General features: G+C 45.1%; 1 protein-coding gene across 1 annotated transcript in view; it reads right to left on the bottom strand.

Annotated features, from left to right (window-relative positions):
- DPYSL5 (dihydropyrimidinase like 5) overlaps positions 1–18,270 on the bottom strand; it is an 82,659-nt gene extending 64,389 nt beyond the window's left edge. Inside the window, exon 1 of the mRNA XM_045549220.1 lies at positions 18,155–18,270. The gene's annotated coding sequence lies outside the window, so the exon portion shown is untranslated. The remainder of the gene's footprint in view (positions 1–18,154) is intronic.
- Positions 18,271–24,095: the final 5,825 nt, after the last annotated feature.

The raw sequence follows: 24,095 nt of genomic DNA, 5'->3' as shown, positions 1-24,095 counted from the left end.
GTTCCCTTCAGTTCTCTTTCTGCACGTCTGATCACATCAAGAAAAGAAAGCATCTCAGCTGGTGGGTGTGTAGCTCCTAATACCTCCCACTTGCTAATTTCCCTTTTTAGCAAAGGGAAGAGCAAGCTCTAGTTTCTAATTGAAATTTAATAATATTGTAGTTTTCATTGTATTTATGTTTCTAGTTATCTATTTATGGCACATATTCCCATTTATGGTGTTGGATATAATGTTTCTTTTAAAAATTTAAGTAAAAAAGGTAAATCTATTTAAAGAATAATATTAAGCAAACAATCTTATAGATGGCATTCTATAGAAAACTGATAAGGAGGTATATGCAAATGACTCAAGTCAGGAGACAATGTGCTAGATCAAGGATCACCAAACTTTTGTAAAAGGCCAGAGAGTAAATATTTTAAGCTTTGTAGACTGCATTCAGGGGCTCTGTCACATATTTTTTTTTCTTTTAAGTAGTCCCTTAAAACGGTAAAAAGCATTCTTAGCTCACCAGGCCATAAAAAAACTCCCCCGACCCCCACACTAAGAGCTTTGCTGTTCAGTGTGGTAGCCACTAGCCTTGCGTGGCTACTAAGCACTTAAAAGGTGGTTAGTATGACTGAGGAATTGAAAAATTTGAATTTAAATAACCACATGTGTCTATTGGTTAAGGCAATGCATAGTGCAGCAGCTAGCCAATGATTAAGAAAATGTACTGTTAACTATTATATAACAGGCATAAAAGACAAGCACAAATGAAAAGATAACTCCCTCTCAACCTTGTAGTTTTGACTCTCCCTGCCTCTACCAGTTCATCAAGAGTCATCAATAAATGACATTTTGATGGCAAGCTCCTTGACTTATTTTATAAAGCTAATATAACTTTAATATCAAAGGCTAATAAGGACAGTACTAAAATAATAAACATTTGGACAAGCAAATAGAATATAGCAGTGTATCAAATGGATACTGCAGTTTGACCTGGTAGAGTCTATTCCATAAGACAAGGACAATTCATAATCATGGAAGTTAGCAACATAATTCTTTACACATCAACAAATCAATGGCGAAAAACCAATCAAAATAAATAAAAGCTGAAAAGACATTTGATGAAATGCTATTCCCCCCCCCTAAAATTCTAAGAACAGTGGAACAGAATAAAACTGCTCAAGTGTAATAAAGGCAGGTTACCAAAAATCAACAGCAAATATCATTCTAAAGGGTGAAACACTAACGTCATTGTCATTATAATTAGAAATAAAGCAGGGATGCCTTCCCTGACCACTATGATTAAACAATGTTTGCAAGTTACCAGAAAATGCAGTAAGAAAATTAAATCCTCAGGATAAACATGAAAAAAAGATAAATTATGTTATGACCATATACCTAGAAATCCTAAGAAAATTGGTAAGATAATGGATTATAAGATAAATATAACAAAATCAGTACTTTTTATATAATACTAGCAAATAGCTAGCAAGAAATAGAAACAGGAAAAAATGATGTATATACAATAGTGAAAAACACTGTAAAACACTTAAGCACAACGAATAAAACACTAAGAATAGTCCAGGAAAAGGCAAATCTATATATCGTGTTCTCTATTTTGATCTATTTTGAGTGGTGGCTGCCTGGGGCTGGGAATGGGAATGGGAAGTGACTGAAAATAGGCCCAAGTTTCTTTTTGGGGTGATGGAAATTTTCTAAAATAGATCATATGATGGTCATACAATAAATTTGTATGACACTGTCAATATCTAACCACCAGTGAATTCTACACCTAAAACAGGTGAATATTATGGCATGTAAATTATACCTCAATACAGCCTTACCAAAAACAAACAAGCAAAAAAAACTCTAATGCATAGATGGCTTATCTTGTCAAAGATAAGATCCAAACAAAACGAAACAAATATATTCTTAGATGGGAAGACCTAATATCATAAAATGTCCATTTACCCCAAATTAAGGTATAAATATAATGCAATTCTATTAGAATCCCCAATGTGTTTATTTTTGGAATGGATAATAATGAAATTGAAAAGAATCAAGAAAATTATGAAAAGGAATAGTATGGGGTAGGTGAAGGACTTCCTTAGTAGAAATCAAAATCCGCTCTCTGAAATTGCTGTGGTTAAAACTGTATGGTAACGACATGTGATTAGACAAATTGAAGAGTGGCACAGAATAGAGTGTTTGGCAGCAGTTTTCAATTAAATCCAACAAAAGTGATAGTTCAGTGGGGACAAATGATTTATGCAATAAATGATGTTGGCACAACTGCCTATTGGTCTAGAAGAAAATTAAATTGGCTCCCTACCTTACAGCATATATCAAAATCCACAATCCATATGGAATTTATTTAAATGTAAAACATAAAACCACAAAAATACTGGAAGACAACCCAGGAAACTACATGCACAACCAAGGAGTAGGGGAAACCTTTTAACTCAATCTGGAAACCCAGAAACCATAAAAGAAAAGACACACTTCTGAGTTTATAAAAATTTTAAAATTTGGTAAAGTGAAAGATACCATAGAAATAAAGTCAATAGATACATGATAAACAGCCTGGGAAAACATGTGCAATGCAGTGCATATCACAGCTGGGAGCTCTTACATATTGATTGGAAAAACACAGCCAAGAGAAAGATGGGCATAGGAAGAGAAAAGAGCCTCATTTTTTAAAAGAGAAAGAAAAATATCAACAATTAAAGCAGAATGGACAATGTGTGTGTGTATCTGAATGATGACATGCATGAAAGGTGTCACCAAACCACTAACAGTGGCTACCTTAGGGTTGTAGGACTTTAGGTGCCTTTCATTTTCCCCTTATACATTTTCTCCTGTATAGTATTGTTTAAATTTTTCACAGTGAATATGTACTGTTAATAGAATCAGGAAAAAAGCAAAAAAAAATCATTTTTGCTGAGGCAAAAATTATCTGCTCATCCTTTAAGACCAGGCAAATGGACTGAGCACCCATGATGTGCCATGCTAGGTACTAGATGTTCTACATACTTTATTATTAATCCTCACAGCAACACTGCAGGGTATGAGGCCAATGGGGTTCAGAGAGGTTAGGTAACTCGTTTGACATCACACAGATTCTTAGTAAGTGTGGAAAGGCAACACTTCAACATAGTGTTTAACTCCCAGATGTTCTCTTTCCTGCTTTTGCATTGCATTCTCATTTAGGGGCCATGCTGTTCCCAGGGCACCTACCCTTTGTCTGGCCAACCAGGTCCCTTCACTCACCATGCATACAGACACCTACCAGGTGCCCCTCACTGTCCTGATGGTGAGGTTCAAAGTGAATGCTACAGAATCCCTGCCTTCAGGAATCTCAAGTCTCTATCTGTTAGCACTTCAGTCTGTAATTGCTGGGAGGGGGAGGGAAGGACTATGTATTACAGATATTTCTGTGTTAATACTTGGCACAGGTCTCTGCAAATGTTCAATTCCTGGACTACTACTGTGGAGTTTAAAGCACACAAAAGAAGCCCTGAGCTATGACTTCCATGCTCTCCACTCTCTTTTCACCCTAGAGTCTTTCTCATGGGCCACACCCATTACCGTAAAATTTTTATACAATAAAATATGCTCTAATTATTTCAAGCTCACTATAAACGTAAAAACAAACACAAAGACCTATCTCCACATCTTAACTGAGAACAGAGACTCTACAGTTAGGAGGAAGAACCATGGTTATATGCTATTTGTTGGCTATTTGGAGCATGAAGGATGTGAACAAAGCTTCCCAAAGAAAGGATGAACAAGAGATGTTATTTTCATACAAGTCTAAAATGAGAAAAAAGCCATGTTGCACGTATGCACACAATTTTCTTATTTAAACACATATAGAAACTAAAGTAAATATATTTTTAAAACTTGTCATTGGACTTGTCACTGATTTTAATTGGGAAAGAAAAATTGCTGAGGGTGGTCTGGAGGCTCAGGGTAACGGAGGGGTCTGTGTCAACTGATGTAGATAAAGACAAGGTCTCCTCACTTCCCACCCTCTCGGGCCCCCTCCTTCGACCGAGCAGCCTGGACTTCCCTCAGCACACAGACCCCAGAGGGGAAGAGCCAGGAAGAGATGGAAACGGCAGAGGGGGATGTGCTCAGTTGCCCCTAACCACCCTGAGAATCTGTCCCCCTTTCCCCTCTGCCCAGACCTTCCTCCTCCGACAGGCCAGCCAAGCAGATCCCTCCAAGTCCTTGGACCTGTCCTGTGGTTTCACACCCATCCTCTGCCTGGTGTCCTCTTCCCCAAATCCTGTCCCAACCCCCCATCAGTGAGGACCTTTGCTGCATCCCAGTGGCTGGGAGGTTTCTCTCGGCCATGCTGCTTACACTCTACCACGTCACTGACATTGCACAATCTCCACCTGCAGTGTGACGAGCCTTCTTCAAGGCCAGTGCCTTGGTCCACCTTTTCTTCCCGAGGTACTCAGCTAGTGCCTGGCTAGCAGCAGATGCTCAGAGAACGTTAACCATCTTCCCCATTTTTCCCATGATCTACTCAAATTACCCTACTTTGGGATTTTAACCAGCTCTGGATAGAAAGGCATCTAGATGCTGTCAGTACTGTCTAGGTCTGCCCCTTTCAGACTGGGGCGTGGCATGAGTGAGACCCTTCTTCCTGGGCCTCTGGTTTGCCTAAATTCTTAACTGCATGTAATTTCCAAAATTGCCTCTATCTTTCTATTAAAACGAAAAATGGTATAACGTGAACTGGAGTGCAGACATTGTATTAACATTTTTAAGATTAAAAAAATGAGGCTTCAACGGCCACAAAAGGCCACATCCTGCATGATTCTATTTATATGAAATGTCAGAATAGGCAAATCCAGAGGGACAGTGAGTAGATTGGCGGTTGCCAGGGCCAGAGGGGTAGAGAGGAGATGGTGGGGAAGAAATGAGGAGTGACTGCTAATAGGTATGGGGTTTCTTTTGGGGTAACAAAATGTTCTAAAACTAGAATACGGTGATGACTGCACAACTCTGAACACGATAAAGACTACTGAATTATGCACTTAACATGGGTGAACTCTATGGCATGAAAATTGTATCTCAAGAAAGCTGTTCAAAAAGCCTTCGAGGATATTTCCAACTTGCATCAGGATGCCTCAGGCCACACCCACAGGCTCCTGGGGGTAGGGGCACCTTTTCCTTGACCATTCCGGACAAGCTTTAAGAGCAAACCCTTTGGATTAGAATGTAATCCTCCAATAAGACAAACTATATGAAATCGAGTGGCATCATCTTACTATAAATAACTATTCAAAGACGCTGTATTTTAAAATAAACTCCTCCCCTTGCCTTTCAAGCTAGTGATGTTGGTTACAGCCAATTACATTAATAATAAACAAGGTACAGTTTTGTTAAATGTTTAATAAAGTACCATAAATACAAAAAAAAAAGAAGAAGAAGAAGTAATGGGAAAGAATAGAAACTCCAGCTTGGTCTGCAAGTCAAGAAAACAGGTTGCCAGGAGGACATGTGGAGGAACAGGTCCGGGGGGTATGTCAAGACTGTCCCCACCACTCCTGGTCAGCAGCTGAAACTGAACTGGTGTAAAGGCGGACGAGTGCCTGGAGCCTGGAGCTGGTTCTGGAGGCTGATCTGGAGCCCTCGCATGGCAAAGGGTGCACGGCAGGTATGGCATGGCTGGGCAGTGAAGGACGGGCCAGGCAAGGGCATGCAGGTGGCTGGCTCGGTGTAAAAGTAAAGGGCCATTGAAAGCTGTGCTCCCCACATGGGTTCCGAGGAAGATGATCATGACGGTGGGTGGTGGGGAAAGGGGAACCTCTCCTCCCCCTGTGTGGAGAGAGGCCCTCAGAGTGCACGTGTCAGATGTTACAGAGTCTACTCCAAAAAGAAGGCTCAAAGGGGACGGAGCCTCAATAAGTCCCCTCCCCACCACCAAAGTCAAACACTACAAAAAAAGGGACAGGCTGAAACAACTTCGGGAATAGGCTGCATATATCGAAAAGAGCCACTTAACTAAGTGTTGACCACCCATAAATGCTTCTAGTAAATTCCTCTGCACAGCTCCACCCCAGCCTCCCTCCCCACCAACTTGGGCAATACAGCCTCCCCCACGCTGTTGGACCTCTGCCACACCCGGCCAGGTGACTTCCATCAGCCTTGTCACAGTCAGGAACACAGCAGCCCTCCGCCCCACTCCAGGCAGAAAGCCAGGATCAGGAAGGGACAGTAGCAGGAAGGAAGAGTACAGACTCAGAAGGAAAATGATAAACAAATGAAGCAATGGACGCATGGGGCAAAATGGGCAAGGAAAATATGGACTACAAACAGTGCAATTATCATATCATCTCCTAGTTTATTGGCTCTGACCCAGTTATGCCTATAGACCCAAGTAAATTATTAATAGCAACTTCTCTTCACTCCCCAAAGTGCTCTGCTTTGAAGTATACATTATATGACCACCCAACTGAGAGCACTTCAGCCAATTATTGTGACATACATTCATGAAAAGGAAGAGAAATAAATTCAACTCAACATATTCTTTGATAATCAACTTGGTGAGAGTCCTAGAATCAAGTGCTACAGAAGAGTCTTCTATTAGTTTTCTACACTGTGTAACAAATTCCCATGAACTTAGTGGCTTAAAACAACCCACATTTATTTCCTCACACTTTCTGTGGGTCAGGAGTCCTGGGTCCTCTGCTTAGAGCCTCACAAGGCTGTAACTGAGATGTTGGATGGGCTGTGTTCTCATCTGGAGGAAGCAACCATGCTTCCAAGGTTGCTCAGGTTGTTGGCAGAATTCATTTTCACATGGTTGTAGGCTTTCAGCCAGAGGCCACCCTTAGCTCCTAGAGGCCAACAAATTCTTGCCAGGTGGGCTTTCTCAAAATAGCCACTTCATCAAGCTAGCAAAGAGTGTCTCTAGAGTGAGTTTACTAGCAAGACAGGGTCTTATATAACATAACCACATAAATGACATCCCCTCACCTTTGCTGGATCCTATTGGTTAGAAGCAAGTCACAGATCCTGCCCACACTCAAGGCGTGAGGATTACACAAGGGTGTGAACACCAGGAGTTAGAGATCACAGCTGGGGGGCAGAGGGATGAGTCTGTCTTCATAGTCCTCAGAAAACATGTCCTCAAGTAACCAAAACACAAGGCAAAATGGAACGAACACTATATGAAGGAGCTCTTTCTATAGGAGGATCTAGAGGCCTCTTAACCCATTGTGCAAGACCAAAGACTCACCAGATATTCTCTCTGATAGAGCTCACTGGAAGTTAAAGTGCCCTGGAGGGTCCTCCTCTGCGACATGACTGAATGTTGCCTAAGGGTCTTTTGGGCCCCAATATCCTACGATGACACCTGGCCCACTGTAGGTGCTCAATAGGCACCTGCTGTCTGAAGGAAGGAAGGAGCAAGCAAATGCACACACTACTGTGACAAGGTCCATGGTGCCCAGTTAGCATTTCTCATCTTCTGCATCCTACAATTTAAACCAAATTTTCCCCTGAATAAAAATGACTACAAGGGAAAATATCGGAAATACTATTTGTTAATCAGCGGTAATGGGCCATCCCCACTTCCTGATCCCTGAGCCTTTTTTTTTTGAATGGGCAGCCAAGAAAACAGCCTGTCTCGTCACTAGGCCTGAAAGCCCAATTGTGCATGCTTGGGTCTTATTTCGGGGGCTTGCACCTGGGGCATATTTTAGAATATAAGCCATGCAAGTGGGCCCAAGAACTTCATGCCCCTCAGGTTTCTTATGTCTCTGACTGGGTGGGCCAGAGCCAGCCAATTATTATTATTGTTGAGACAGGTAAAACATATACATGATAAACATTTAAAACCATGTAAATTGCGAATTGTCCTAGCCCCTCCTCCAAAGACAAGCACCATGGTAGGTTTTGTTGTATTTCCTCCCAAGGATGATCTACACATATTTAAGCATGTATATATATATATACATATATATATATGTGTGTATATATATATATATATATACACATATATATATATATATATTGCAGTACATAAGGTATTATATTAAGGGCACATGCATTAAATATTGTTCTGCATTATTTTCTTCCCATTCAATGATATATATTAAAGATTGTTCTACATCAGAACAAAAATATCTGGCTTATTCTTTTTTAACAGCTGTATAGTATTCCTTTGTAAGGATGTATCATAATGTATTTAATTTTTTCTCCAATGATCGGCATTTATATCATGTTTAATTTTTTGCTGGTACAAAAATAATAGCCATTCATATTTTCCATCACGCACATGTGCCTATATATCTTTGGGATAAATTCCTAGTGTGGTATTGCTGAGTTAAAAGGGATTTGCAGTTTTAATTTTGATAGACATTGCCAAACTGCAAATCTGCCAGTTTTCAGTGGTCAGGAACTGTGACAACTCAGCAGCAACACTAGCTGCCTGTCACAGAACATCAAAGCTGTCAGACAGCATCTAGTCTGCATCTTCTCATTTTACAGAGATGGGAAGGGAGGCATTTTGATAAACTTCTCCTATGTGTTATTAACTCAGCACCAATTATATTGCCCAGCTCATTTCCATTTGATAATCACATACCTTTGATTGTTTTTATATACTTTGCTCTATCTCTAAGCACCTAGCACCTAGCTTAGCACCTAGACAATACCATTAGCTACACTTACTGAGTGCTTACCATGTGCCCACTAAACTTGGTGCACCTTATCCCATTAGTCCTCCTAAAAGCCCATGAGGATGATATTAATATCCCTCTAACCCACAGTGAAACCAAGGCTTAGGGAGATGAAATGACTTTGCCCAGGGTCTCTCGTGCTTAGAAAGTAGCAGTCAGAATTCCAACCCCATCTCTCTCCCATGTGCTAGCTCATTCCCGGAAATCACACTGCCCACTGCACGCACTCATGAACAATGTGCAGGCTCGAGAGGAGGTTCGAGCCTATCTCAAGTAACAGCACAGGGCAAGTTAAGTCCATCACATTCACTGGCACAGTTACTGGGCGGTTATTAAGCCCCTCTCACGTGCCAGGCAGTGCCAATATCCATTTCCATTTCTGACTATTTGCACTCTATTCCCAGATATTCAGAACTTAACTAGGGATTGGTCACTCCTCATAACCGTTTCATCTCTCCATGACATGGAGACCGTTTAATTGCTCTCACAATGGCCAGCTTCAGTTGCTATCTGCTACTAAGAGATGGCACAATTTTACAGAATTTACTAGTGAAGATCTGCTTTACTTAGAATCTTCTGCCCTCCAAATTATTATTGCAGGTCCTGTTAATGACTGATTATCTCAGACAATTTTATTCCTACTTTTACACAAATTCTTTGATGACTAACTTGCCAACTAAAGCTGATTAGAAAGCATCTCTGATCAGGGAATTTTGTGAATTTAAGTCAAGGAATTAACACATATTACTGCACTTCTCTTCATGTGAGAACTATCAGGCACTATGGGTAAAAGTACCCCTCACACCAAAACAATTTTTTTTAAAAAAGACAATTTCTATTCTTAAAAACATATTATCAGCTGGATATTAAAGTTATGCATGTGATGTTCACAAAAATATGGACAAGGATTTTCAGGGCTGTACTATCTAAAATAATTAACAACTTGTACATAACCTTAATGTTCATCAGTAAGTAAAGGTTTAAATAGAATCTAATAAATTCCAACAGAACAGCAGGCTGCCATTTAAAAGCTTACATTTGTAAATTTGGTAGAGATAGGGAAAAGTTTTTTCTTTTTTTTCCTTAACATCATGTGGAAGAACAGAATACGAACCAGCAGCTGTGTTGTGTTTACAACTCTTTAAAAATGTTGTAACTATATGGACAAGGGCTCGAATGGAACAAGCAAAAGTTACAATAGCTGGAGTAAGAAAATGGTCTATGGGTGGTTCATAATCGATTAACTATTGGAGTATTAGATTTATACATTTCAAAATATGAAAATTAAATCTTATGATTATAAAAGATATGAAATTTCTGAGTGCTTAAGGGACTCAGAGTTTAAGCAGTAAATCTAGATTTTAAAGATATGTGAAGTCTGAGTTCACTCACTTGTTTGTATGAAGATAAATACCAAACATGGTAGGCCACATGAGAAGAAAAAAATCTTTTTCGGGAACAATCTGGGCTGTGAGTGGGTCTCATAAGGGAAAACCAAGCCAAGTAAGGAATTCATCACCACCTTGTCCGGCTCCATTACCATCATCTTATACTTATGCCCAAATCACTGCCCTTGATCCACACTGGCCATGTCTCTCACTGCCGTCTCTGCTGGGCCACACCTAGCCATAGACGCAAGATGGTTTCCCCTCATAGCCACGGTCTGAAGGTCAGTGCTCACATCTGATGCCTCATCTTTATTGCTTTTCATTAGTTGTACAAGTTCTTTCTCTTATAATCCAATTCAAAATTGCTATTTGGCACAATACAGGAAATATGAAATAGTTAACAATAAAAACCACTTGTTAATCTTGCCCAAGACTGTCAGGACATCTCTGGAACTATCTTTAGACTATTGTTGCAAATACAGTCTAGATTCTCTATTTTCTGTAAGAAACAAGAGTAAAGAAAACTGCTATAGCAAGACTAAAGCTGATGCACACCACTAGTCTAATATGTATATAATTTTTTTAACTGATAGGCTACTGTGGAATCCAAGACACAGCTTAAAGTTCTACTTTTTGGTGAAGAGTAAGAGTTTGAAAACAACCTCTGATCAAAACATAACATCACACCAGTCTTCAAGATTTCTAAAAATAGTTTAATCACCGCATTGCATACCTCAGAGGATTTTTTTTTAAATTTTACTGTTAATCTTACTGTTTGGCACAATCTGCTAAAATGGAACATATGTGCATCCTCGACCCAGTAATTCCACTCCTAGGTATACACCAAACAGAAACACACAAGTGTTCACCAAAAGACACATACCAGAATGTCCATAGCAGCGCTGTTCATGAAAGCCCCAAACTGGAAACTACCCAAATACCCATTAATAACACAATTAATAAATAAATTTGGTACATTTATACAATGGAAAGCTATATAGCCATGAAAATGAGCAAATCAACTACAATAGTAAGAGGAATCTCACAAAGACAACGTTGAGCAAAAGAAGCCACTCACAAAAGAGTATCTGATGTACGATTCCATTTCTAAAAAGTTCAAAAACAGGCAAAGCTGATCTATGCGGTAAACAGTCAGGAGGTGGAGGAAAAGGAGTAACTGGGAGGGACTCGGGGCTTCTGAATTCTGGAACTCTTCTGTGTCTTATTCGGTGATTACACAGGTATGTTTAAGTTTATGAAAATTCATCAAGCTAAACACTTATGTTTTGTATACCTTTCTTTGTATCTATTATATTTCACCAAAAAGTTAAAAAAAAAACTACACCCTTAGCCACTCTACCCAAAAGTCACCAATTTTACATATGTGTATTGCCATGTGGCAATATGGCAAAATTAAAACAATCCAAGTAACTTCATTAAAGTTGAAAGGGTTTCACATATGTTGGAAACAAGAGCAAAAAGACATTAAATGAAACAAAATTTTTTAAAATTTTATAACAGGACAAATATATGAATCCACAAGGACAGAAATCTGTTTGAAGTGGTAACAAAGATGAGAAAGGAGGCGACTTCTGTGTGAATAGTGGATCTAGCTCTGCAGGACAAAGGGAAGGACAGGACCAGACAAAAGAAGGGAGAATAAAGATCTGAGGCCTGAGAAATCAGAGCCAGCCCGTGCAGATTCGAAATCAACAAAGGGGCAGCCTAGAAATGTACACGGGAATGACACAAAGATGGTTTGATTGAGCACTGGGCACTGGTAATCTGTGGGAGACGCACATTCACAAGGAGTCCAAGCAGTGACGGACCCAAAGAACTCTGCCGAGCCACTGAAAGTGGACAGATGTTGGGTGGCGACAGTGACACCTGCTCAATTTAGAATGCAGAAATTCTCCTCTTTTTTTTTTCTTCAAGAGAATCTTGAAAGTCATTCACAAAACCTCAGTCTTACTTGGGCCAGATGACATTAAATTTAAATGTCGTGCCACAGGAAAATTCTGTAAAATACAATCTAAAATCATTTAGTCATTCTTCGAATATTACCTGTTGAATGCTTACTCTGAGCAATATTTTGTGCCAGAAACTACACAGATGAAAAAGCAGGTCCAAATTCTGCTTAAATAAGGTGAGGCACACCATTTTGTAACAGGATAGCCCATTGCTAAATTCTTTAGTTTATGTAAATTTTATACCCAATTCATAAGGTTCTCAGCTTAGGGTAGTGTTTAAAGGCACAGATCCTGTGATGGTTAGTTTTTTGTGTCAACCTGGCTAGGCTATAGTACCCAGGGATACGATGAAAGATTTATCTAAGTATTGCTGTGAAGATGTGGTTAACATCTACAGTCAGTTGACTTTAAGTAAAGGAGATTTTCCTTGACAATGTGGGTGAGCCTCATATAAGAAATTGCAGCCTAAGAATGTAACATCAGCTCCAGCCTGAGTTTCCAGCCTGCCCTGCTGATATTGGGCTTGCCAGCCCTTGATATTGACATAAACCAACCCTGCTGGTTCTGTTTTTCTGGATAACTCTGGCTGATATAGACCCTAACCAGATGCGTTGGGCTTGAGGCTGGCCTCTGTCACTCTCCTACCTGGGTGCCCTTGGGTACCTCTGTCGCCTCATCTGTAAAATGAGGATAAAAATAATACCTAACTGGTAGGAATTAAAACCCACTTCCCCTACCCCCGCCGGCACAGAGTGTTCTGAAAGTGTTTGTGAAATAAGTAATTATTTATTTATTTCGCCAAGTTGTATGAAATTCTGTATTTCTTAGCTGGAAAACTTGAGCTATCTTTATTCCCAACAATGTGCCATCAACCAAACATGATCACTCTTTCCCACACCAAGAGAACAGGCTTGGAACAGCAGCTCCTTGCCAGTCACAGGTGTACAACTGTTCCTTTAGATGGTGTGGGAGCAGGGTGGGACGCCAGGCTAATCCCACACACAGGGATGACTCAGCAAAGCTGAGGTTAGAGCACTTCTGGAACATTCTTAACTTCCAAGTTCTCAGCTGCTAAAAACATCTGTGTTTAAAAAGGCTACTGGGGGAAGGACTCAGCACAGAGCTATTCCTATTTGCAAGAGCAGAAGTTTCCGAAAGGGGTCCTAATCATTCCTTCTGTTCCCACTGTTGATACCCTACAGCAGCACCCTGCCCTGGCCCCTTGGGATGAGATTAAATGGGGGAATCAAAATGTTGTTTTTGTGGACACACATACTGGAGGGAGGGAAGGATGATAATTATGATGGCGATAACTAACATTTATTAAGCACTTCCTGGATGCCAGACCCTGCTCCCAGTGCTGTGTATGTCTTATGTATGTATGAACTCATAGAAACCTCAGAACCACCCCAGAGGTAGATACACCCATCCTCATTGTACAGAGGAACAAACTGAGTCCCTGAGAGACAAGTAACTCCTGTAAGGACAGACAGAAAAGTGGCTGAGGGGGAATGTGAACCCAGGCTCTCTCTCCTGTGCACATGGCCTCTGAGCCTGGACCAGGAAGTAGGGGGTCCAGAGGTGGGGGGAGGAGGGAGGCAAGGGACAAGTACAAACCTGGGCTGTGATTGTTGGGGGTGCTCAACAGGCTCAGGGTAAATCAATGCTTAAATCAATTTATTTTAAGTAAAACAAGTTTCAAAGACTGAAGTAGAAGAAATCATAAACCATGTTCCTTCAGGAATTTCTTTAGTTGAAGTATATAAATTGTCCCCACTTTTTTTTTTTTTTTTGAGACAGTCTCGCTCTGTTGCCTAGGCTAGAGTGCAGTGGCATCATCACACTGCAACCTCAAACTCCTGGGCTGAAGCGATCCTCCTGCCTCAGCCTCCTGAGTAGCTGGGACTACAGGTGTGCACCACCACATCTGCCAAACTTTTTCTATTTTTTGTAGAGACAGGGTCTCCCTCTTGCTCAGGCTGGTCTCAAACTGCTGAGCTTAAGCAATCCTCCCGCCTCAGCCTCCCAGAGTTCTAGGATTACAGGCGTGAGCCACTGCGCCTGGTCTCCACTTTTATACAAAAATATCAACATGCATAAAAGATTCATACTATAACATTTGAACCTTTCATCTGAATATAAAAAAATTTAAGGGAAAGTGATTTTGAAATTATCTCTCATTTGTTCACTAGCAGTGCAATAAAATCAAACACCCACTTACTTGAAAAATGGTAAAACATACTTAATTCTTATTCGCTTTCATATTACACCAATTTCTCCCTATAGGATTTCACATTGGCAACAATGTTCTGTATTACTCTTCTTCTACAGGATACTGTGAACTAAGTCTTAGAAGAGTTTTTTGAAATATTTTCTCTAGCTCAGAAAACAAAAAAGGATACACAGGATCCAATTCTATCAGAAACTGGTAAATTTTTATACCAGGAATACTGGGTCTCAGATATTCTAGTCTAATACTTCTCTGGCTCTCAATATTATCCTAAGCCCTAATTTAAAAGAAAAAGAACTGTAAAAACAATTTGCCTCTACCCCAGAGACGTGCCCGAGTCATGATGTCCTTTGGCCTACAGTTGCCCGTCGCAAATGCAGGACTGCACCAGATCGTGGGTCAGAGGTGCTATCAAGAGGGGGAAATTCTCAGATTCCATGGCAGAAGACAGAGAGGTGGAGGTACCTCAAATGAAGTCTACACCAAGTCCCCACTCCTAATTTTGACCAATTGTATAAACTCACCCTGCCGTGTGTCTGATAGAAGCATGCAGCACGTTGAGAATAATGTCAGGTCTTCAAGTGCCATGAACATCTATGTGTACCTAGCTGAGGTGCCTAAGCTGAGGTGCCTAAGCTCAGGGGGTTAAGAATGGCACCCCAGAATTCTAGGAACATAAATTCCTTCTGTGGGGCCACCTGCCTCTCCCCTTGCTGGGTTCTATCTCCCAGGCATTCTCACTGGAGCAGCCCCAGCAGAAAGTGGGGGGCTGTGCTGCTTTCTCTCCATCTTCCCTTTAACCCCCACTGGGTCATCCCGGCATTCCTTGTCTGTGGACTCCCCATATGAGGAACAGACTGGGTTGGATGTTCACAGAGTACTTTAAGAGGATTACGCCCTTTTAAAAATCCCTAAAATTATTACAAAAAGAATAAACCAACAAAGCACTCCCTCCTGAAACTTTTCCCTTTGGGTAATAACATGAAAACATGTTTCTCATTGGAGCTCTTTCACAAGAAAAATCCTTCACTGTCAAATTTCTGGCTTTCCAATTTTGGGATTCCTAGTTTTTATGTAGTCTGGATGTATGTGTTCAAGTGTGTGTGTGTGTGTGTGTGTGTGTGTGTGTGTGTGTATAATTTAGTTAAAATGTAGTTAAAACATCCAATGAGCAATGTTCCAGCTAGTCCTTCTAGACCAGTTTTGTAAATTCTGAGAGGCAACTCCCTCTGAGTTGCACCATCCTTTAAAACCAGCAAGACATGGCCTACTGTTGATTTCCTGTGGCCAGTCAAGACATCCAGACAAGAAGCCTGCAAGTTGGTAACTACCATCTGTCCTGGGCAAGAGCCAACAGTCACATCACAGTCCCTAATGCACCAACCTGGTTAAGAAAGAAACTTCTGAGATTTCAAGGCTGGGTTAAGAAAGCCAAAGGCTCATCGGCTAACTTAATGGCAAAGGTAGGTGACATCGATTAGTTCTATTATGATCAGTAATTTAGCCAAGTTTCCACCCGTCTTAGAACCTAAATGCTTCTGTCTTGCCTTTTTTTTTTAACAAATGACAATTTCAAAATAATAAACCTTATGCTAAAAATCCACATTTAACTTATTAGCTAACCAATTATCAAAGCAAACATGTAAAACAAAATTCTGGCTTTTGGCTGTCAGTTCACGTGTCAAGACATTGCAGCTCTGACTTGCAAGGTGTTCCGACAGCTGGCAAGAGACTAAGTACATCGAACGTCCAAAGATCTGCAGAATCCCCGTTTTCTGCTTCAATTCTGTTCATCTGCTTTCCCACGGGCAATCAGCCACCACCTATCATGGAGCCACCCCAGTTTTAGGTCAGCAGACAATACGAGCGAAATCCGCAAACGACGCACTGGCTTGGGTGTGGTCACCGGCAAAGGGAAGCCCTGGTCCCCTGGCTGCAGGCTCTAAAGCCAAGAGCCGCACCCTCGGCAGGGCATCTTCATGACCGCTCCTCCCCAATTTCGCCACAATCCGCACCAGCCCTGACCGCTCCCGCTAGGAACGCGCCGGAGTCCTAGACGTGGGCCGCCTCGGCAGACAAAGCCGGCTGCTCGGGGAACCCGCTCTGCACCGAGGCGACCTCTGGCCTCTGGGACTTGCGTCCCCGCCCGGCAGCCCCGCGCCACCAACCACGCCGCGTCTCGGCGGCCGGTCAACCGCACGGGGCAGGCGATGGCGCTGCGGCCAGAAGGCACCAGAAGCCGGGCGGCGGCTGTCTGCCGACCCCACGGGCTGGGGACCGCGCGACTCCCACCTGGAATCCCCGGCGGGGCCGGCTGCCCCAACGCAAACCCCAAAGAGACAGCACGTGCTGGGAGATTTCTCCGGGAGTATTCTCGGCACCAGGAAACTCAACACTTGCGTTCCGGGGGACCCTGGCTCGTCGTCTGGCGGACACCAGTGTCGGCTATTGTTCTCCGGGTCTCCCTGGCGGGAGGTGTCCCCCATTCTGCCGCCCCGGCAGCATCTGCCGCTGGGCAAAGCCTTTCAGCTCCTCGAGAAAAGGGCGTGCCGCGGCGCTGCGGATGATCACAAAATCCTAAACGAGTCCCTACGGCCTGGTTTCAAGCCGGGAGACAAAGCTCCTCGCCGGGCCAGCTCAGCTGGGTCCCGGATCTGCAATCCAGGGTCCCTCCAGCAGTCGGAGGACCACGCCCAGCCGGTCACCTGGGCCGCCGGGCCACGGCCTGGAGCTGAGGGTCTTCAGGCCCAAGACCCGCCTCTCAGCCGCCAGCCCCTTTCTCCGCCGGAGCCCCCTCCCCCAGGGGACCCCTCCCCCGCACGTGCGGGTCTCCTCCTTCCCTAGTCGTCCCTCCTCAAGCCCAGGCTGGCTCCACCCGCCTGCAGCTCCCTCCCCTCCCATTCTTCACGAGACTCAGCCTCGCCTCGCGCCACCTGCACCGAGCTCCAACCCTCGCTCCTCAGACCCGCCCCCCTTCCCCTTCCTCCCCAAACCCTACTCCCCACTTCTCCTTCCCCCCCAGCCCCAGTCACCTGTTCCCACCCAGCTCCCCCAGTTCCCCAGCCATCCCCCTCTTTGCTCAAACCAAGGCCTCTGCCCCCGCCTCTCCCCTACTCGGCTTCTCTCCAGCCAAGACTCCAGCCCTCTCCCCAGGCCCGGGGCGTCGACGTCCCTCGCCCGCCGAAGTCGATGCTGCCGGGCGGGCTCCCGAGCTGGGCTCCAGCGAAGGGACCCAGCCAGGCGCCCGCTCTGGGCTGGGCATCGGCAGGAGGCCTTTGTGGTTCGAGCAGGTGCCTCGGAGGCAGCAGGCGTCCTCCGCGGGGGTCTGCTCTGTTAGCTGGGCGGGTGCAACGGCCCGCCAGGTCTGGTTCAGGCTGGGCAGAGCCCGACCCGAGGCGAGAGAGCGGAGGGTGTGTGTCTGGGTAGTGTATAGGGACGGGGGACAGCGCTGATTCGGGGACCCCGCAGGACGGGCCCGCAGCCAGAGAAGCCCCCGCCCGGCCTTCCAGCGGTTCACTGCACCTGGACCCACTAGGGTAGGGCGCCACAGTGTGCTAGGTGCGAAACCTCTTCAGCCAAGTCGCGTCTTCACCCTAGTTCTTTGCAATCCACGAACACATATTAAACGCCTACTGTGAGCAAGGCTCCGCACGGCGCTCTGTTGGGCGTACAAAGAGGACCCGATTGGCGCGCCCCAGCTAGCCCGATGGCCATCTCCCAATCCCAAACCACACATCCCCCCGCGTCGCCAGCAGCTGGGCCCCTAGGCGCACTCGGATCCCCGCCCTTTTGTGCGCCTCTCGGAGAAACAGAAAAGGGGAGAAATGGATGTCTTAGCCCCAGGAGGGTAAGCCCACCGCCCCCACTGCCATCACCCACTCCTCCAGGATGCTGAGGCTGCGAGGGTCTGTTGGTCGGTCCGTCTCTCCGTCTCGCCGCGGCGCCGGAGCTGCGGGTGCTCGGGGCGGCGGCGGCTACAAGCACGCTCGCTCGGTGGCCGCCTCAGCGCGCCCAGCGCCGGAGTCCGAAGTGGCTAGCGGGGGAGGGGACGCGGGTGGGGGCTGGGAGCGGCCTCAGCCAATCACCGATCGAACGGCTCCTCCCCAGCGCTCCCCACCTCGCTCTAGCAGGTTAGGGGGAGGCGGGGACTGGCGGCATCCCGCGTCCTCGGCGCCGCGCGCGTCGGCGCCTTGGGACTACAACTCCCGAAAGGCCCTGCTGCAGGGCCGGGGTCCGAGAGGGGACAGAGGGCGCGGCAGGAGAATACGCTGACCCTCTTCGTGCCCTTCGCCGCGTTCCCTTGAGTTTCCATGGTGACTCAAGACACTTCACAAAGCCAGAACGCGCTGATGCACTGGTCCCCAGGGAGGGCCACGGGGCGGGTCCTGAGGCCACACTGCCTCCCCTCCCCCTGCAGAATCCCACCGGAGGGGCTGAAACAATGCCGCAGCCGCCTCTCCCAGAGCCTGCCCTGCGCGGTGGGGCCCGGCTGAGGCCGCCTGGTTCGCGCCAAGCCCTGGTCCGACGCCGGCGAGATTGCAGGATGGAGAGGGCTGGGGTGGTCCTTATGGGAAAACTCTTCTCAACGTACAAGTTGGACAGCCACTGAGGGCCACGTCAGGTTGCATCTGCGCCCATCGAGATCGCGAACCCGGAGCTAATTCTTTCGACGGCGAAGATGTTGCCCCGCGCTGCGCTGGGGCTTCTCTGTCCAGAGCGCTCGGGCCCAACTGCCTGTCCTATTTCTGGCATCTCCTTTCAGAGGACGGTGAAGCCTCTGGAAAGGTTTTATAACCCAATTTACATTCTTCACCTTTTTCTTCACGTTTGAAATATATACATAATTTACCCAAAACAACAAACCTAAAAAAGGAGAGGGAGGATCATCACCGCTTTGTCCTACCTCCCTAGCTCACCCAGGCCCAAGCCATTGCCGTAGATCTGTGTTGTCTTCTATAGTTGTAATAATAGTTTAGATGCCGTTTAGTAATTTGGCTCTTTTCCCTTAACGTCAGGCCAAAGGCGTGGCGACGCGGTGTTAACATGCGGCCTCGCGTCTTCACCTCCAGCCCCAACCTGGGTCGCCGCGGAACCCTCACCCTGGGTCTCCCGGGAACCCTCGCCGGCTGCCACAGAAGCCCCTCCCTTCCTGGGCTCCGACAGGGTCTGGTGGGGGTGAGGAGTCCCCGGCTGCTTCCACCCACAGCCATGGCCTGGTGAGCTGGTTCTCTCTGCAGGGCACGTTCAAACAAAATGGTGCTTCACTATTCCCGGGGTCCCCTCTCCCCTCTCAGTAAAATCTACACCGGCGCGGGACCCGCAGAGCCCGCCAAGGCGGCGTCCCGTGGGCCACTTTCTCTGCTGTTCTTCCCCGGCTAGGCTGGCACATAGGGGACGCAGTTCTGGATTGCCCTACTGGGTCTCCGCTTGTTCTGCTCCCCCTCGCTCCCCTCCGCAGGTTGTGAGTTGATGCAGGGAACCCTTAGATGAATGAGCCTAGGGCCCACCCACAGCATCCCCAACCCAGAGGAACGCGGGATGTGGCTGTGAAAACTGGTCCTGTTTGGGGCCCCATAGACTCTCCAGGCTGGCCAGGCTCCGCCCGCACCAGGGATTTAGGCAAAATGGATTGAGCCTCCGGGAAGCGGCGTGGAGCGCCACGCGAGCTCCTGGCCGCGGAGTTCGCTGGCACCACTGTCGGCGGTGCTGCGCTTTCTGCCTAAGGGAGAGGGAGTCCTCTAGTGGCAGTAGATGTTTTCTGCAGGTTAGCAGGCCACACATTTGGATTCTTGCTTCTTTGCTTTCTTGGGCTACCTCACCTGGTCAGAGTAAGGGCTCTGCCTTATGGTCATCGGTCGGGGTGAAGTGCAGTTGGGCAATCATAGCTCATTGTAACCTCCAACTCCCAGGCTCAAGTGATCCTCCCACCTCAGCCTCCCAAGTAGCTGGCACTGCAGGCGCAAGCCGTAGTGCTCAGATGATTTTTTTTTTTTTAAAGATGAGGTTGCCCAGGCTGGTCTTGAACTTCTTGCCTCAAGCAATCCTCCTGCCTCTGCCTCTCAAAGTGCTGGAATTACAGGCATGAACCACCATGCCTGGTGGCTTGGGACATTGATAAATGTTACATGTAAACCTGAGGTTGCAAATATCCTCAGTACTTGATTTTAGTTAGTTTTTTTTGCTTTTTTGTTAAATTTAGGTTCTTTCCTGGGAAGTGAAAGAGCATAGAGCTTGGAGTTACACATCTCTGAGTTGGAGTCCTGGCTTCCCCCACTCTCTCTCTACCTTGGGAAAGTGACTTATTCCATCTGACCCTTAGTCCCCTCAGAACATGAGGGTCATAATACATTCTTTTAGCCTTGTGAACATTACATGAGGAAATGCATGGGGCATAGTGCACTGCCTGGCATATAGCAGGCACTCAACAAATGTAGCTATTGTTATTATTTATTTATTCAGCAGAAAATGGTTATCGGACAGTGTGATGGATATAAGAATATGTGACACACTGATAGCCACAAAAAGCAATATGAACTTCCTATTCCCAGATCATATAGAGTAGGATTTCAGATGAGAGAGAAATCAGTTCTGAACAGACCATCAGAGAATAGAGGAGCTAAAATGCGGATTTCACCTGGACAGTTCTAAGCAGAGGTCTAAGACTGCAGGGTGACAGAGGAAAAGCTTGTGGGAGACAGCTGAGAAGCCCACCACGTCTTGAAAGTCAAGTCCATGAATGGAGGTGGTGGGAGTAGAAAGGGCATCATAAGGTAGGCAGGTGTTGGGGTCAGACTTCACGAAGCCCGCAGCTACTGGTTTATATGAGTAAATGTGTTCTGGGTTCCAAATAGCCTTACCAAACTTCGGATTAAGGGGTAAGATAAGGGCTACCATGCAAGGAGGAGCGAGGAAAATCACACTTTCTGAACTTCTACTGTAAGCTAGTGTCTATTCGGTATTTTACAACGCATCATTTAATCCTTACAACTCCACAGAGCAGGTGGCACTGCTCCTTGCTTACAGATGAGGACCTCCAGACTTAGAGCGGTTAAATAACTTGCCTGGAAAGTCACGCTGCTCCAAGTACCAGAACCGAGATTCCAAATGCCGTCTGCCTGATCCAAAGCTGAGGCCTCCCTGCTCCAGCACGCCCTTCCCTACGACCCTCCAGAAGGCCGAATCTCCAGTGCGGAGAGAGACCGTGACGGTGAACGGCTCTCAAGGAGAGCCTGTTGCCAAGCCATTGGCACCCAGACGGTACTTCTTCTGCAGTTCAACCTGCTCCTCCTCCCAGTGTCCTCTGGGAAAGGGGCTCTCTAACTCTGAAGAACTGTGTATTAAGTTTCCCGCTCAGCCTTTTTTCCTCCTCATATTTCTCAATAACAACCCTGATGTGGGGAAAACATTGTGAAGTCTACTCAGCCATTAAAAAAAAATTGAATTGTGAGCCAGCAGTTAAACCTCTATATTCAGGGCAGTGCCACAGAGCAGAAGCCAAAAAAGGAGCAAGAAGACAGATAAATGGACATGGGGAGAAAGAGGGAGAGAGAGGGAGATGGAGGGAGAGAGGGAGAGAGAGAGACAGGACAACAGAAGCATGTAGATCTAAAGACATGGAGAGATCAGGTATACAAGCAGGGATAGCGGAGAATGACACAAGGAAGCTTCCAGACTCCAGGGCTGTGACCACCCAGCCTGACACAGAGGGGGCTAAGGAGGGTGGCAGGGGGCCATGTTTGAAAACATCAAAGTAAATTCCAATGGCTTATCACTACCCTTGAAATGCTGATGAGCTCTCCGAAAATTTAAATCATCCCTTCTGGTTCAAGGAAGTTTTTTTTTCCTTTTCTTTTCTGCTTTTATTTTTAAATTGCAAAGCTTAATTTTGAAATAAAAGTTTATCTTCTTTTGGAACTAGAATGGCCACAAACCAGCATAAAGGAGGAATTGCTGGATGATTCCAGCTGCCCTGGCCTCACAGCAGAAATCTACAACTTGAAATTCGCATTTATTTCACAGGCATATAGAAATTCTTTAAGCCAAACCAACCTAGAAGTTGCATGGTCTCACAACTCACAACGCCGACATTATACAGATGAGGATAATGAGGCTTTGTTCTGAGCCCTTTTCTCCCTTAACAAATAAAATTCATTGGAGTATTAGGAAGAATAATAATGAGGACAAGAAACACAACTCAAATATAAACAATCACTTTCAGAGAATAAAAGAGTTACTTAAAGAGCCAGATCTTTAATCATCTTTTTGTCCCCACCTGTCACACGGGGCAACACAGGCTGCTTTATTAAACCCCTGCTGGTGTGAGGAGCTGAGAACACCAGAAAGAGTCCCCTTGCCCATGCCCCCGAGTTGGCTTTTTATTTATAAAATGAATCCAAAGAAATGAGACAGTAAGAAATACCCACTTCAACCTTTACCTGATTTTTTTTTTTTGGTGTTCTTTTATGAAGCCAGCCCTTCTGTTGAGCTCATTTTCTTTGCATTAATCAGAACTTGTCTTAATAAGAATTAAAGCCAATGTGTATTGAGCGTTTTGTGCATACTTTATGTACATTGTTCATTTAATCCCACAGCACCCCTGTGAAAAAGATACCATGATATTCATTTTATGGAAGAGGGAAACAGGACCTCAAAGGAACTTGTCCAAGGTCAAACAGCTCAAGGGGGCAGAGCCAAGATCAAAATCCCAATTTGACTCCAAGTTCCATGTTTATTCCATTAGACCGCACTCCCTGCTACTGAACATTATTCCATTTACATTCGCCCTTTTCTCAAGTCTATTATGGTCATTTTTAATTCATATTGTAATTTTCAGGGTGGTGGCCACCCCATCCAGCAGAGCACCTACTTTTGGAGGTGTTATGTGGATTAATAAGTCAAATGTATTCTAGTAAGTTCTCAAAAACTGTTAGCAATTATAATCATTATTATCCGTTCAGTGAAACAAAAGTCCATAAAGTGTCAAATTACAGTAGACAGATCATAGTTCTAGTAGAAATAAAAGAACTCTACTTGGCTTTACCATACACTGAATGGAAATAGTCTTCGGGATCCTTGTCAGGCCCTGCCTAGGAACCTTGACCCTCCAAACTTGCTAGATGTTTGGCCAGCTTCTTAACAAGATCAATCCAGGAGTTGTAACTGGACTGAAGTCCATCAAATGAGCTGTGGAAGTTTTGTTATGTGTGTCCAGAATCTCAAAATAGAGCCCCACCTGTCTCCCTCTCCCATCCCTTTCTGGCAAGGATACCACATGCTCAGACTGTTGTGCCTGTCATTCAGCATGCCACACTCCCTAAAGAGGGCCAGGCCACCCAGAGCCAGGGAGTCTCCCGTTAGGAGGGTGAAAACAATGACTCTCAGCCCAATAATGGGTGTTTTACCCCACATACCTGTAGTGCCAGAGCCAGAAGGTGAACAAACACATTACCCCCTCCAACTCACCCCAGCTTTTTTGTCTTGGGGAGGAGAGCCTGTGCTCAGGCTGGCTACAATTTAGGTATTATCTGAGACATGGCAGCAAATGTTTGTGCTGGGAATTGAGCTCCCTTGAGACCAGGCAAAGTGCCTGAATATCAGATAATGCCTTAGGATACTGGATCAACTAGGATAACATTTAAAACATTGCCCAGCTTTTTTTTTTTTAATCCACCACTAAGAGTTGCATTGCCCAGCTTCTTGTTTGAATTGAATATAAAGCAGTATTCTATCAATGCCAATTATTATTGTCATTATGATTTGATCTGAGGCCTAAAGAGTCACCAAGTTTGGCTCTCTTTTTGTGTGTGTGGGGGCATTCTTA

The sequence above is a fragment of the Lemur catta genome, chromosome 4, assembly GCF_020740605.2.
Source record: "Lemur catta isolate mLemCat1 chromosome 4, mLemCat1.pri, whole genome shotgun sequence".
Classification (NCBI taxonomy): Eukaryota; Metazoa; Chordata; class Mammalia; order Primates; family Lemuridae; genus Lemur; species Lemur catta.
This window is presented reverse-complemented; position numbering and strand designations above follow the sequence as displayed.